Below are 12,086 nucleotides of genomic sequence, written 5' to 3' on the forward strand. Positions count from 1 at the left end.
TAGTTTTTTTCTCCAGTACCATGAACCTATTTGGAACCTGGCTGAAGATAAACATCCTTATTCACAGACAAGAAGGTTTAATTTGGTAGGCTAATTTCTGATATGGTAACAATTGCCAGTCACAAGTATTCAGACAGTTTTTACAAAAACCTCTACAGATTCAAAAATTTTCATGCATTGTAACATGGGGAATTATTCAGGAGAAAATTTGCAGCTAGAGATCATCATAATTTATTCTCCTCTATGCAGAACTTCAATGACTCCCATGAGAAGTGGAAACAATAACTCAGGGAACAAGAAGTGGGGGACCAACACAGGTGATTAAAAGTTACTTATCAATCAAAGCAGGAATACACAACCACAAAGCTTGAGCAGCAATATATACAAATACACCAGCAAACAACAGAATGATCAGAAAAAGTGTGCTAAATGGAAAAGGAGCTAAAAAGATACAGAGTCCGTAACCAATGTCTAAACAAGCTTCACCTGCTCCTGGGTGAAGTGCCACTGCACAGGCAGATATTTGCAGACAGGTGACCCAATTTCCAAACGTTCTGCCCCACAGAAGGGCTCCAGACTTTGTTCTCTAGACAGTGTCTCCACCTCACAACTGTAGCCAAGAATATAAAACAGGACATGCCTAGAGAGAACAGATTTCTATTTTAGGATGAGGTTTTCCTTTACATGGAGAATCCTTGCAATTCAAAAGCCCTCTAAGTAATAAACATAACTGAGGCCATAGTTAGCTGGAAATGGCTTCCCGGGGGGGGGGGGGGGGGTTGGTGTGGGGCAAACATTCTCCATCAGCTGCTCTTGTGAATGCTCACCCTTCTGAAGGGATGTAAAAGTTACTCCACTGATTTTACTTTTGCAAAACATCACATTCAGCTTTCCCAGTCGAAATTTAAGTCTTTCATACAACCGTGAGCTGGGCACCCTCTCTGTACCTGTGACCAGGCACGTGCAGTTTTGGCTTGGAGAAGTGTGCAGTCATGTGCTTTCTTTCCTGCTGTCTTTTCCAAGTACCATCCTTAAGCCTTTCCTCAAGGCTAGGATAACTACATATTTGCAGTTTCTTAAGGTTGAGATTAGCCTGGGGCAGGTGGCAGGCCTAATAATCACCTTTGTGGTTAGATGTGTGACCCTTAAGGATTTCTTTTAATTACAAATGTAATTCCCTACTATTGCACCTGCAAGTAGTTCAGCTTCCCAGAACCTAGAAGTCTAGAGGAAGGAGATTCCAAAAGCATGTTTTCTTTGTAGACACAGTTGGGAGTGCCTCTGACAAACAATCAGGTTTTTCCTCAGATACTGAAGCTCTCAATGACTTCTGAATACCACAAATATTGGCATGCTGCCTACTGCTTCCAATTAGCTTCTAATTACACAGTGTAATGTATGGAATATAATGCAAAAGGCAAATTTGTCCATTAATATGAATGTGATGAGACCACAGAGAATGTGTCTGTATGAGCTGCTAAACTGACTTGAGAGTGATTGATCGTCTTCATTTCAGTTTTATTCCCAGTGTTCACTGTTGCTTGGTTTGAGGTTTGGAATTTAATAAGATTTGCATCTAGAATATTAGAGCTGAAAGCTTTCATCTCATCTGGATTTCCTGGAATTAGTTTAAGATTTTAAATAAAAAATGAGGAGGGGGAGGAAGGCAAGAAAGACTCTCAAACATCCAATGCTAGAGCTGCACTATTTTGAAAGATTCTGAGAAAGATGTGTTCAAGTTGAAAATGGAGACAGATAGGGTGTCTGCTAAAAAAAAATAAAAATGCCTTGCCCAAGCTCATGGACACCCCTAAGAGTGAGAATGCATGAACAAAACAAAGCATGTTTTTAAGCAGAAAGCAAGCTTCGGGAAGAATTAAATACAAGTAACCTTCTGCTGCCATTATGTTGGTTTCCTGTGGGAATTAAGGAAAGAGAACATGCAATCCAGGGGCTGAGTCACAGAATCAAGTCTCTGTATTCTAACCAGTAATCACTGGTGAGGTCAGAAATCAATGGATGCTCAATCCTAAGTCACTGCACACAGAGAAAACAGTAGAAATGCCAGAATTCCCTGAGTCATGAGTGATGGGAGCCTGGGAGAAGCATAGGAGAGATATTCCTGTGTGATTCTTCTCATTCTGCAGGCACTGGCTGCCAGGGCCAGCCCCCTGCCCCTGTACAGCTCCACACACACTGTCCTGCACACTGATGGCACAGACAACGTGCTCACCAGTATGGAGGGTGGGGAAGAGACCCCAGCGGAGCTGCCTGCAAGGCTGTCCCCCAGCTGGAGAGCCCTCCTGCATGCCTGCCCACATCTGCCCAGTCAGAGCCCCCCAGCTGCACCCAGGGCTACATCCTCTACCAGGCTCTCCATGAGGATCTGGTGAATCCCAGCTGGGATGGAGGTGGCACTGTACCAGTGGCATCAGCTCCTCTGCAGTGGTTGCCAGGCAGAGGGCCGGGAGCTGTGTGGCAGCTCTCCAACCCAGTCACCCCAGCAGTTCTAAACCTGGCTGAGTGCCCTGACTGCCTGGCTGGCACAGGAAACCAGATCCCACTGGAGCCAAGGGAAGTCAGGCCCATCAGGAGAGTTGCTAGTGCCCATTTTGTCAGTGCCTGCTTCACATGCCTCAGCACGGGCAGGCTCCCCTTGGCTGGACACACTGCAGAGTTGGCCCAAGTCAGTATTGGCCCTGGCTGACATCTCTCCCACAGGGCTGTGGCAGTGGTTGCCTTCAGCTTCCTCTCCTTTCCCCACCAACTGGCCCCCAAACAGCCTGTAGAGCCTGTTCCAGCTCCCCTCTGTCCCCTCCCCCTCCATTAAAAGCATGCAGGGAGCTCAAAGCTCCCTTCAGGGTTCTCCATGCTCTCCTCTGAGAACCTGCCAGCCCAGGAGAAGCAGCTGGGCCCTCAGTGACCCAGTGTTCCCCCAGCAAGAGGTGTCCCCCACTCACCTTTGGGGCCACTGCATGTGCCTGAGCTCCATCCTACACCCTGCCCCTGAGCTGAGGGTCAGGAAGGGACAACACTGTCTCCTGCCTGGAACAGCTTTTGCAAAGAAATGCAGAAAATATTTCTTAAAAGCAGTGTTTTCAGACAGAAAATCTTCTGCAGATGGCAAAGGTGAAGCAAAAAATGAAGTGACTTTATAGAAGTCACTGAAGAGGATCAGTCTGGAAATGATTCTGTGTGTTCAAACCCTCTATCTATAGACACAGCAATCAAATACTTGGGAGATTATGAATAGTAGGTGAGAGGGTGACATTTCTCCTTTAGAAATAAATACATATTTTGCCTTACCCATGCTGCCCTTCATAAAGTTATGCTGAGAAAGATCAATTCAATGAATTTCTCCTGCTGCTTTCTTTGAAAAAATGTTTGAACGCACAGAGGTGTTTGGGATTATTTTCCCCTCTTCACTCAGTACTACTGAGCTTGTTGAAAAGACTGAAGCTTTTGTCAATATGCTCCAGGTTCGGGTAGTAATAGATTTTATTTGGAATTAAGTAATTTCATTTCTACTTGAGCTGAGGTGTATGGTTATTTACCTACCTCTTGTCTGCAGAGACCTGGTTTTTTGTAGTCTAACTTTCATATTGGTTGCAGCAGTGCACATAGATTCCTCTTGTTCAAGTTTCTTTTCCTACTTTTTTCTCTCCTCCCAAGCAAAGCAAATACTTTCAAGACAACACCTTTTATAACTTGCATTCCTGTAGCAGCTGGCAAGGTCCTGAAGTTTTGGGTTGGGTTTTTTTGCGTCATTCACAGGTCACAACTGACATACTCTGTGCAATTTATTATGGCTATAACACCCACTGCAAGTCACACTGTGACTGCAGTCAGGTCACGTCCCTGAAGATCATTTACCCTCCAGTACTAATATCAAAAGGTGCTTTGGGAAATCTTTCCCGCAAGTCCTTTTCCTTTGACCGCTGATATTACAGTTGTACGGATGACTGATGTGACATTCCCATCTGTGCTTCCAGTCCCCTCTCTTACCCCCAGTGGCATTAGTTCTGATAGACGTTGACACGCAAAAGAGACTATGCTCAGGAGTTAATGAATCTGAGTGCCTTGCTAGAGGTGCTTTCAAAAGAGGGCAGACACTGAGACGAAGGAGAGAGCAATCACTCTGCAAGGGCTGAGCGCCCTCTGAGTGGAGGATACGAGGCACATGGGCCCTTTTGGCAATCTCGGTCAGCGCCTGTGCAGCCCAGCTTACACAGCTGGGCCCCGTTTATAATTGTGAAAGGATTTTTTTTTCCTTGGTTGGTCGGGTGGTTGTTTTACTTTCAGATCACTTAACAAACAGGAAATGAAGAGGACATCAAACAAAATGCAAACAGAGCTCCACACATTACACTGCTCAGCTGGGAAGCTCTGTGTGAGTCTCATTGAGGGGTGGGAGTTCCAGGGGCTGTACATCCCTAGCTGTGACCCATTTCTTCTCAGCCCTTCCCTTTTATCCTGTGACTATGAAAGGGCTTTTTTATTTTACCAGCATGGGGAATCCTTTGTTTCAGCTGACTAAAAGCCAGACCACTACTTAATTCAAAACAGAAATGGAAAGAAAAGAGAGTAAGAGAGAGTTAATGAGAGCATTACAGCCCTCATTGCCTCTGTGGACCAAGACAGCAGGTGGTAGGATGCAACTTTCAGCATACTGTCAGCATTGCAATTAGCTGAGATTTGCAGGAGCCCAAACCAACTGCAGATTTTTTGAAGCCCAGGACAGAGATCAGATTTAAGGATCTGGGTTCATCTTTGGTTACTTTTAAAAGGATATTTCTCAAACAAACACCAGAAATCCACACAAGCCATTCATGTTTCCTCTGCACCTCTCCCACTCACCCAACTTTCTAACAGCACAGCTCAGTCAGACTTTGAAACCACTCGAGGAAAATCATACATAACTCCCAGACCAATGAAAAGTGGGATGGGTCATAATAATCATGAACAATCTGTTCCCAGGAGATCTCAGCAGTCCCACCAGTTCATATTGCTCAGATACATTTCAGACAGACAGCACAGAATATGCCATAATGCTAATGAAAGGAGTTGGTACAAGTCCTTCCTGTCTGTGGTACCTTCAGCAGACAGGCATCTCCCTACCTTACAGTACCACTGAGAGTCCATGCTTGGAAATTGCTTTCCCTTCTCCAGTTCTGTTCTCCTGGCCTGAAACCTCTGTCAGAGCACAAGCACATTTGTTAATGCAGGGAAAAGCAGAGTGAATGGAAATGTATTCTTACTTTTCAGATTCTGATTACCACAGTTTTGAGCTAGCTTTAAACCTAAGGTTAATGCTAGCAATTAAACAAACCAGTCCTATTACAAGTGCACCATCTTGGTATATTAAAGTAATAAATCTATACTTAACATTATTGTTTAGTCATAGATATATATATTAATGTTTTAAGCACATACAGTATAATTCACCATGGAAGGAATGACTTAATATTCATCATCAGAGCAAAAGGCAGAACAGGGTGTTATGCCAGGCTTTAGCCTTCTCTTCCACCTGAACCTGCATCACAGCATGTAGGGCCAGAATTTGTGACAAGCTTTTCTAAACTTCTCCTGAGCAGTAAATATACTCACAGTACCTCACTGGAGAGATCTGAGAACAGGGGCAAAATGTGAGCCCAGAGTAAACACAGCACAACACCACAGCAGGCAGGCAACACAGTATTTATAACCTTACCTGCTCTTATTAACAACACTAGAAAACTTCAAGGGTGTTTTTAGGTTTGGTACATCCCAGGCTGCAAAGCTGGTGCTTCCTTGGGCACACTCAGCTCTCACTTCTCTAAACACATGCTGGCTTTACAATTTGGCTTCTTGTGAAGGTGGCCAAGCCACCTGGATGTGAGCAAAAGCAGACTTTGCCTCACTGTATAGGATGTATAGCCTGTGTAGCACAAGAACATGACAAAGATTTCCCCAAAGGCTTTGTTGTGCTGCTCCATCCTCATGGCAACATGACTGGAGCCACATCTAGGCAGACAGTCTTTCCTTACAATCTATTATGTGCTCCAGGCAAGTTATCAGTGTCAGAGCTTCCTGGCATTTGTGACATCTTTGAGGGATTCTGCAGCACTCAGACTATAATGAAGGGAACTGGGAGCAGAACAATAATAAATTTAATAAATGGATCCCTAGTTAGTCTTTGTTCTAGGCTTAATGAGCTGTAATAGTCACTACAGAAAGCACTGAAGTTAGACAGCACAGAAGACAGCACTGACCTCCCCACTACATTATATGTAATATTTAATGGCCTAAAGATCTATAATCTAAGCTTAAAGATCTATATCATTATGAATGATTTCTTACGAGATTTTGGTTAAGTGCTCAGATATGTCATCAGCACATATGATGGATAAAATCACATTATATCACAGCATTCCTTGCATGTGAAAGGTATTTGCCTTTAATGTAGCCAAAACTGAACCTGAGCTCTGTTTTCTCACTGGTAGCGCAGTTTTAGGTTTAAATCTGATGAAGATTTCTTCGTGGGAGTAACCCTCTGGAAATCAATGGAGTTACTTGGAGGTAAAAAAAAAATCAGTACAGAAGGGTGCTTAATTTGCTCAAACACTATGGATGGCAGGACTATGTGCACACTCTGTCAATGTCCCCATCTTCATTGTTTTCCATTCACAGGTTCAGTGTCAAGTGGAACAATTACAAGAATCTAAAGGAAAATAAGGCCAACTCTCCAGTATGAGCCCTTGCTGGTTTAGGTAAACTAATTAGGTATAACTGACATTTCTTTGGCAGACAAAGCCCAAAAGTACAGACTTTTAAAGTCCTTTTGCTGGCCTGGCTTGTTTCACTCAACAGAACTGGTAAACTTTATTAGCAAATGCACTTTTCCTTCAGTAAAAGATGAGTCTACACAAGGACTGTTCTGTTAGCAGAGCTGTGCTGGCAAATCTCTTAAGCAGAGACCGATCCCAACAGAACTGCAGATGAAGGCCAAAGTTCAGATTCATAAATCAGAAATCCCTGGGTACCAGCTGAGACCTCGTAGCTGCCTGTGAGCATGCTTTTGACTAGAGACAATAGTTTTAACAGCTTTTACTGTAGCTTAAATTGGCTTGCTGTGAACTAAGTAAAAGTTCACAGGCAACTTACTGCGTTATAACTTGTTAAACCAAAGTAAAGTGACCCAAGTACATGTGGAGCAGTCAGGTGAAGGGAATACTGCTCTTCCCTCTTCTCCAACCTGACACAAAACCAAAAAAAAACAACACTAGCATGTACTGACACTGCCTGAAGTACACATTCCATTTTCCATCACTCAAATCCTACTAAATCATCAGACCAAGATGGTTTCATTTTTTATTTTGTTGATGTTTTTAAGCCAAAGCTGTTGCAGCCTACATTTTGGTCTGATTTGTTCTGCTGAATCTGATTATAACTCTCAAGTGACAGAGACCAAGTCTTCCCCAATGTTTATATTTTACCAAGCAGACTGGAGACAATCAATAAATCAGAGATCATCTCAATAAAAGTTTGTATACATTTTATTAAGTCATTTAAGTGTGTGTGTAAGTAACTGTATGAACAGCCTCCAAGTGGAGCACTGTGAAACTCCATAGCAACACTAATGACATCAGGGAAAAGAAAGAGCCTTTGAAAAAATAGATAGCTAGAGAGGTCATGGCTTTGAGCCACACTCGATCTCTCAGTGTTCAGCATAAAACATACTGTTCATTCCCCCAGCTCGATAGACAGAAGACAATTTAAATGAGGGGTGATGCTCTCCTTCACATTGATGCCATTTTTAAACACACAATTGCTTCCCTTGGGGTTCTTCACCTGTGGTAACTCTGGGAGAAATCCTGAGCAAGGCCTTGGCTGGCTGCTCTTAGAAGCAATGATTAGGACAGCCAGTAACAACAGTCAAAGAAAATTCAGTACATAATGTTGGAAACAAGTTCTTATTTCAAAGAATCACTCTGTGCAAAAGGCCTTTTCATACAACAGCACCAATTATTTCAAGAGTTCAGAGCCACAGCTCCTTGAGCAGAAAAAAGAAAACAAACGTCTGTAATCCTGTCCTGACTCTTGTCAACCTCACATCTGCAGCATGGGCACCTCTGTCCTTTTGGTGCAGGCATCCCCCCACAGCTGTGTATAAGCCCTGACTGGCTCCAGATGTGAATAGCAATTGAGAGGATGCGGATCCACAGGTTGAACTGGGGCTCAAGCTTCCTGGCATTCCGAGGCTGCTTGCTCTTGTGTGGACACTGAGGAAGAAGTCAGCTTTCCCTGCTCAGCCTGAGCTGCCTGTGTGTCTGGGAGGCCCTTAGATGGCTGGTTTGCAGAGAAGCCAAGCACTACATCAGCACTGCAACACACAGGGAAGCACCCAGGACTGAAGTGTCACTGCTGTGGACTCAGGGGTGACAAACCCAAAGTGTTGAACAGCACAGCTGTCTGGAAGGGACAGAGTCTGCACAAAAGGGTCTGTGCTCCAGTCACCTCAGGAAAGGAAAAAATAACTCAACCAGGAAAACACTCAATCAAGCTGATTGAAAAATCCTTCAGACATTTTAAATAGTGCTTATTATTTTTAATATCTGCATTTCAGATTTTCCTGTGAATAATGTTATTATTATTCCTATCCCTTAAGAAGTAGAAAGGGACATAGAAGAGCTAAGATATTTCCTGATCTATTTTGTTTCCCTTTAGATAAATAAACCTGCAAACATTTCAAAAGATACTCTGAGTTTTGTTTCCAATACACATCACCCATGTCATTTCCTCTCAGAAATATATTTGTGGAATGCTCAACCAGTTCCCATATTGACATCCATAACAGACAACTTCTGATTTCAAATTAAAGCAGTCAATGACCAGCTCTGCATGACAGGACCTTATTGACACATAGGAGATACTTCTTTCACTGCTATAAATTCATACACTTCTCTTCTGCAGGCTGTGATACTTTTCCTATGCTACTGGTACCCCTTATAGAAATTGTTTTGCCCTGGTACAGAGCTTTGTCAGTAAAAACCCAGAGTACAGGTTGAGCCATACTGGCAAAAGAGTTTTTCTGATGGCTCATTTTGCCTCAGAACAAACAAGCAGTGGAGCGCAAGCAAGTCCTTGGGACTGATTTCACCTATCTAATAGAGTAAGTACAACAGCAGCAGCAAACCCAAATAGCTGTTTTACCATCTGTCATCTGGATGCAAAGATTCAACTTCAGGATGTTCTGCATGGCCACACTTTCCAAATGGCTCGCCCAGGATGCACACAGATGTCAGCCAGGGCAATCCTCGGTCCATCAGCAAAGCTGATCTACTTGTTCACAAGAACAAACAGCCCAAAGATCACATAACTCAATGCAGCAGCACACCCTGCTGCTGACAGGCTTACCCCTCCCTTCATCTTGCCCTCTACTGATGTTAAAAAAGCAGTTATTGCCATGAAACGTGAGCATCAGAAAAGAGAGCCAGTGTGCTGGATTTGAAGTGCACAGCCTCAAGGTAAAAAGGCTATTGTTAAATTTGCAGACAGTTTATTATTTCTGTTATCCCATGGCATGTCAAAGGAAGGGATGCGAGGTCATCAGTCCATAATGACAGATCTCTGACTGAAAAACCCAGGCTATTTTGCCACACTACCTGCTTTTGTTCAGTAGGATACTGAATTTATTACATATTGAGATCAGTTTCTTTGTAAGAGAAGGATTCCTTCGGGGAAAAAAAAAGAACATAACCAAAAACCTCACTTCAACTTTGAAGTTCCGGAGTGGTTTTGGTTTGTTGGTTGGTTTGGTTTTTTTAAAGCCCTTCCATAAAACAAAATCAGGGGAGGAAAGGTCTCCAGTGCTCATAAGATGTGAAGGTAACCTTCAAAATGTGAGTCAAATATAACCTACACAGTAATGCCTACTCGAGTTGCCAAAGAGCTCAAAGCAATAACACATTAACTGTCCAGTTCTGCTTCTATAACAATTATCCACACCAAGTATTTCATAGCTCAACAAATACCTGTAAGAGGAACACGGTAATTACTCCAGGGATCTGTAAAATGCAGTGTTGTCAACCTCAAATACTGAAAAATGTCCCATATAAATTCCACTTCCCAAAAAAGACAAAGGACCAGGTAAAAGAGATGAAATAAAATACTTGTGGGCATTGCTTTATGCCTTTGTAATTTCAGATCTCTTGTGTACACTGAGGTCAAAGTTTCAGGCTTTTATCTACATCCAGAAATGTAAGAAAAAAAATATTAAAATCATCTTATAGCCATTTGACTTTTAAGGGCAGAGAGAAATACATCACTCTCAGGCTCACAGTTAACTTCTGAGAGAGATGACAAGGTCAGCAGCCACATATGACCAGCATCTCTTTTCTGGTGCTGAGGACAGCAGATTCTTGGGCTGTAAATCAAGCTGACAGATCAGCATCACTTTGGCATATGCTAAACTGGTCCTGAAAGGTTAAATCCTACTGAAAGAATGTGAGGATATTTTGATTGCACAAGTGCTCCATTTATTCATCACATTTATTCACTTACTCTGGTAAAGACTCACCCCTGAAGCCCAGTCTGCTAAAGATGAAATCATTACTGTAAGTCATCACCTCTTCCTTCACATCGAAGGACCTCATTCTTGTTACCATATATTTATGTCACTGAAACCAATGACAAATGTGTGCTGTGTGAATAAAGCCAAAATGCAGTCCTGATAACCAATGTAGGAAGAAATACAATCACCACAACACGAAAGAGAACCAACCCATGAGTCCAAAAGAGGACACAGAGAAGTTGCCTATTTCCTGGCTTACTTTGGTGAAAAGAAAAAACATCAAGACTGTTAAAATACATATTGTACTTCTCAGCCTTTGAGCCCAAGGGAATGAATGCCAGAAGGAAACAGCGAAAGCAGAAATGTCAGCAACAAGAGCTGTGTTACAGCTTTTAAGGGCAAGCTTTGATCCTGTGCTGAGTGTGGGGAGATGAGAGGACAGGGTGGTGTTCCCATTTTTGAAGCACAACATGGTGCAAGCTTCCTTTGCACTAAGCAGGCTCTAGATTTGTGTCCAGCACAATGCACTGCCATGCTCAGAACCACACAAGGTTCCCACCATCCTCCCTCCATGTGGCCTTTACCTCAGAGAAACTCTTGAATCCATAAACACAAGCAAAGAAAAGGCAGTCCTTCTGGTTCCTCTGCAAGATTTCCTCCAAGTCAGAGCCTGGTTTAATTTTCCTTCACAATAACATAATATGTGTTTCTGCCCCTAGTTACTATGGAGTGCAGGGAAGGGAGAGGCAGAAGTGCAAGTCTTCATACAAGCAATGCTCTGAGCAGTGTTCCTCACTGCCCTTCTGTGGCATCAGGCATTCATTAAAAAAGTCTTGGCTATGCTGTCTTGGTTGTTAATAAAGTGTGCTGTGTAAAGCTATGGAGTCCTGCTCCAGGCACAATCCCTCCTACAGCTCGTCTTTATTGAATTCAGTTCCATTGTACTTATTTTTGTTTGCACAAGGACTTCTGCAATTTCAAAGAACAAAACTTGTGCAGCATTTGTAGCATAGTGGCTTTCCATTTGCTCTCCTGAGTTATCCAAGTTCAAGCTGGATAGACTTGAGAGACAATCTATCTGGTTGCAAATTATTGTGTTCTTCATTGGAACAGCTCCCAGTGGAAAAATTTTAGCTGGGATTCAACAGTCTGTTGTAATTTTTCCTTGATTTTATGGCCAAAAAGATGAAGGAACCAAGCTCTTCTATTTTTCCACAAAGGCTTCTTACCACTGGGATTATTCTCACCATTACAACAATAACAGCAGCGTGGTAAAGAACTTTGAGGCTTACAGAAAGTCATTTTAGATTAACCAAGACTGGAGAAGTCTGGTGCAGAAACCTTGCCACCACTGTCTTCCTGTCCCTGGCATTGTGCATTCCTCCTGCCAAACCTCTGCAGAATACCTTGAAGATAAGGGAGAAAATGGCAAGAGCATGTCCTGCCCACCCTCTCCCATACCAATCCTGGAGCAACATGGAGATGCTGGCTTCTTGTCAGGACCCTCACACCAATGCTACACACACAGCAAGAG

General features: G+C 43.0%; 1 long non-coding RNA gene across 1 annotated transcript in view; it reads right to left on the reverse strand.

The window, feature by feature from the left end:
* LOC113969009 overlaps positions 1–3,657 on the reverse strand; it is a 60,900-nt gene extending 57,243 nt beyond the window's left edge. Inside the window, exon 1 of the long non-coding RNA XR_003534716.1 lies at positions 3,559–3,657. This is a non-coding gene — a long non-coding RNA (uncharacterized LOC113969009). The remainder of the gene's footprint in view (positions 1–3,558) is intronic.
* Between the last annotated feature and the right edge of the window lie 8,429 nt (positions 3,658–12,086).

The sequence above is a fragment of the Neopelma chrysocephalum genome, unplaced genomic scaffold (genome assembly GCF_003984885.1).
Source record: "Neopelma chrysocephalum unplaced genomic scaffold, ASM398488v2 Primary Assembly neopelma1_70, whole genome shotgun sequence".
In the NCBI taxonomy this organism is placed as follows: domain Eukaryota; kingdom Metazoa; phylum Chordata; class Aves; order Passeriformes; family Pipridae; genus Neopelma; species Neopelma chrysocephalum.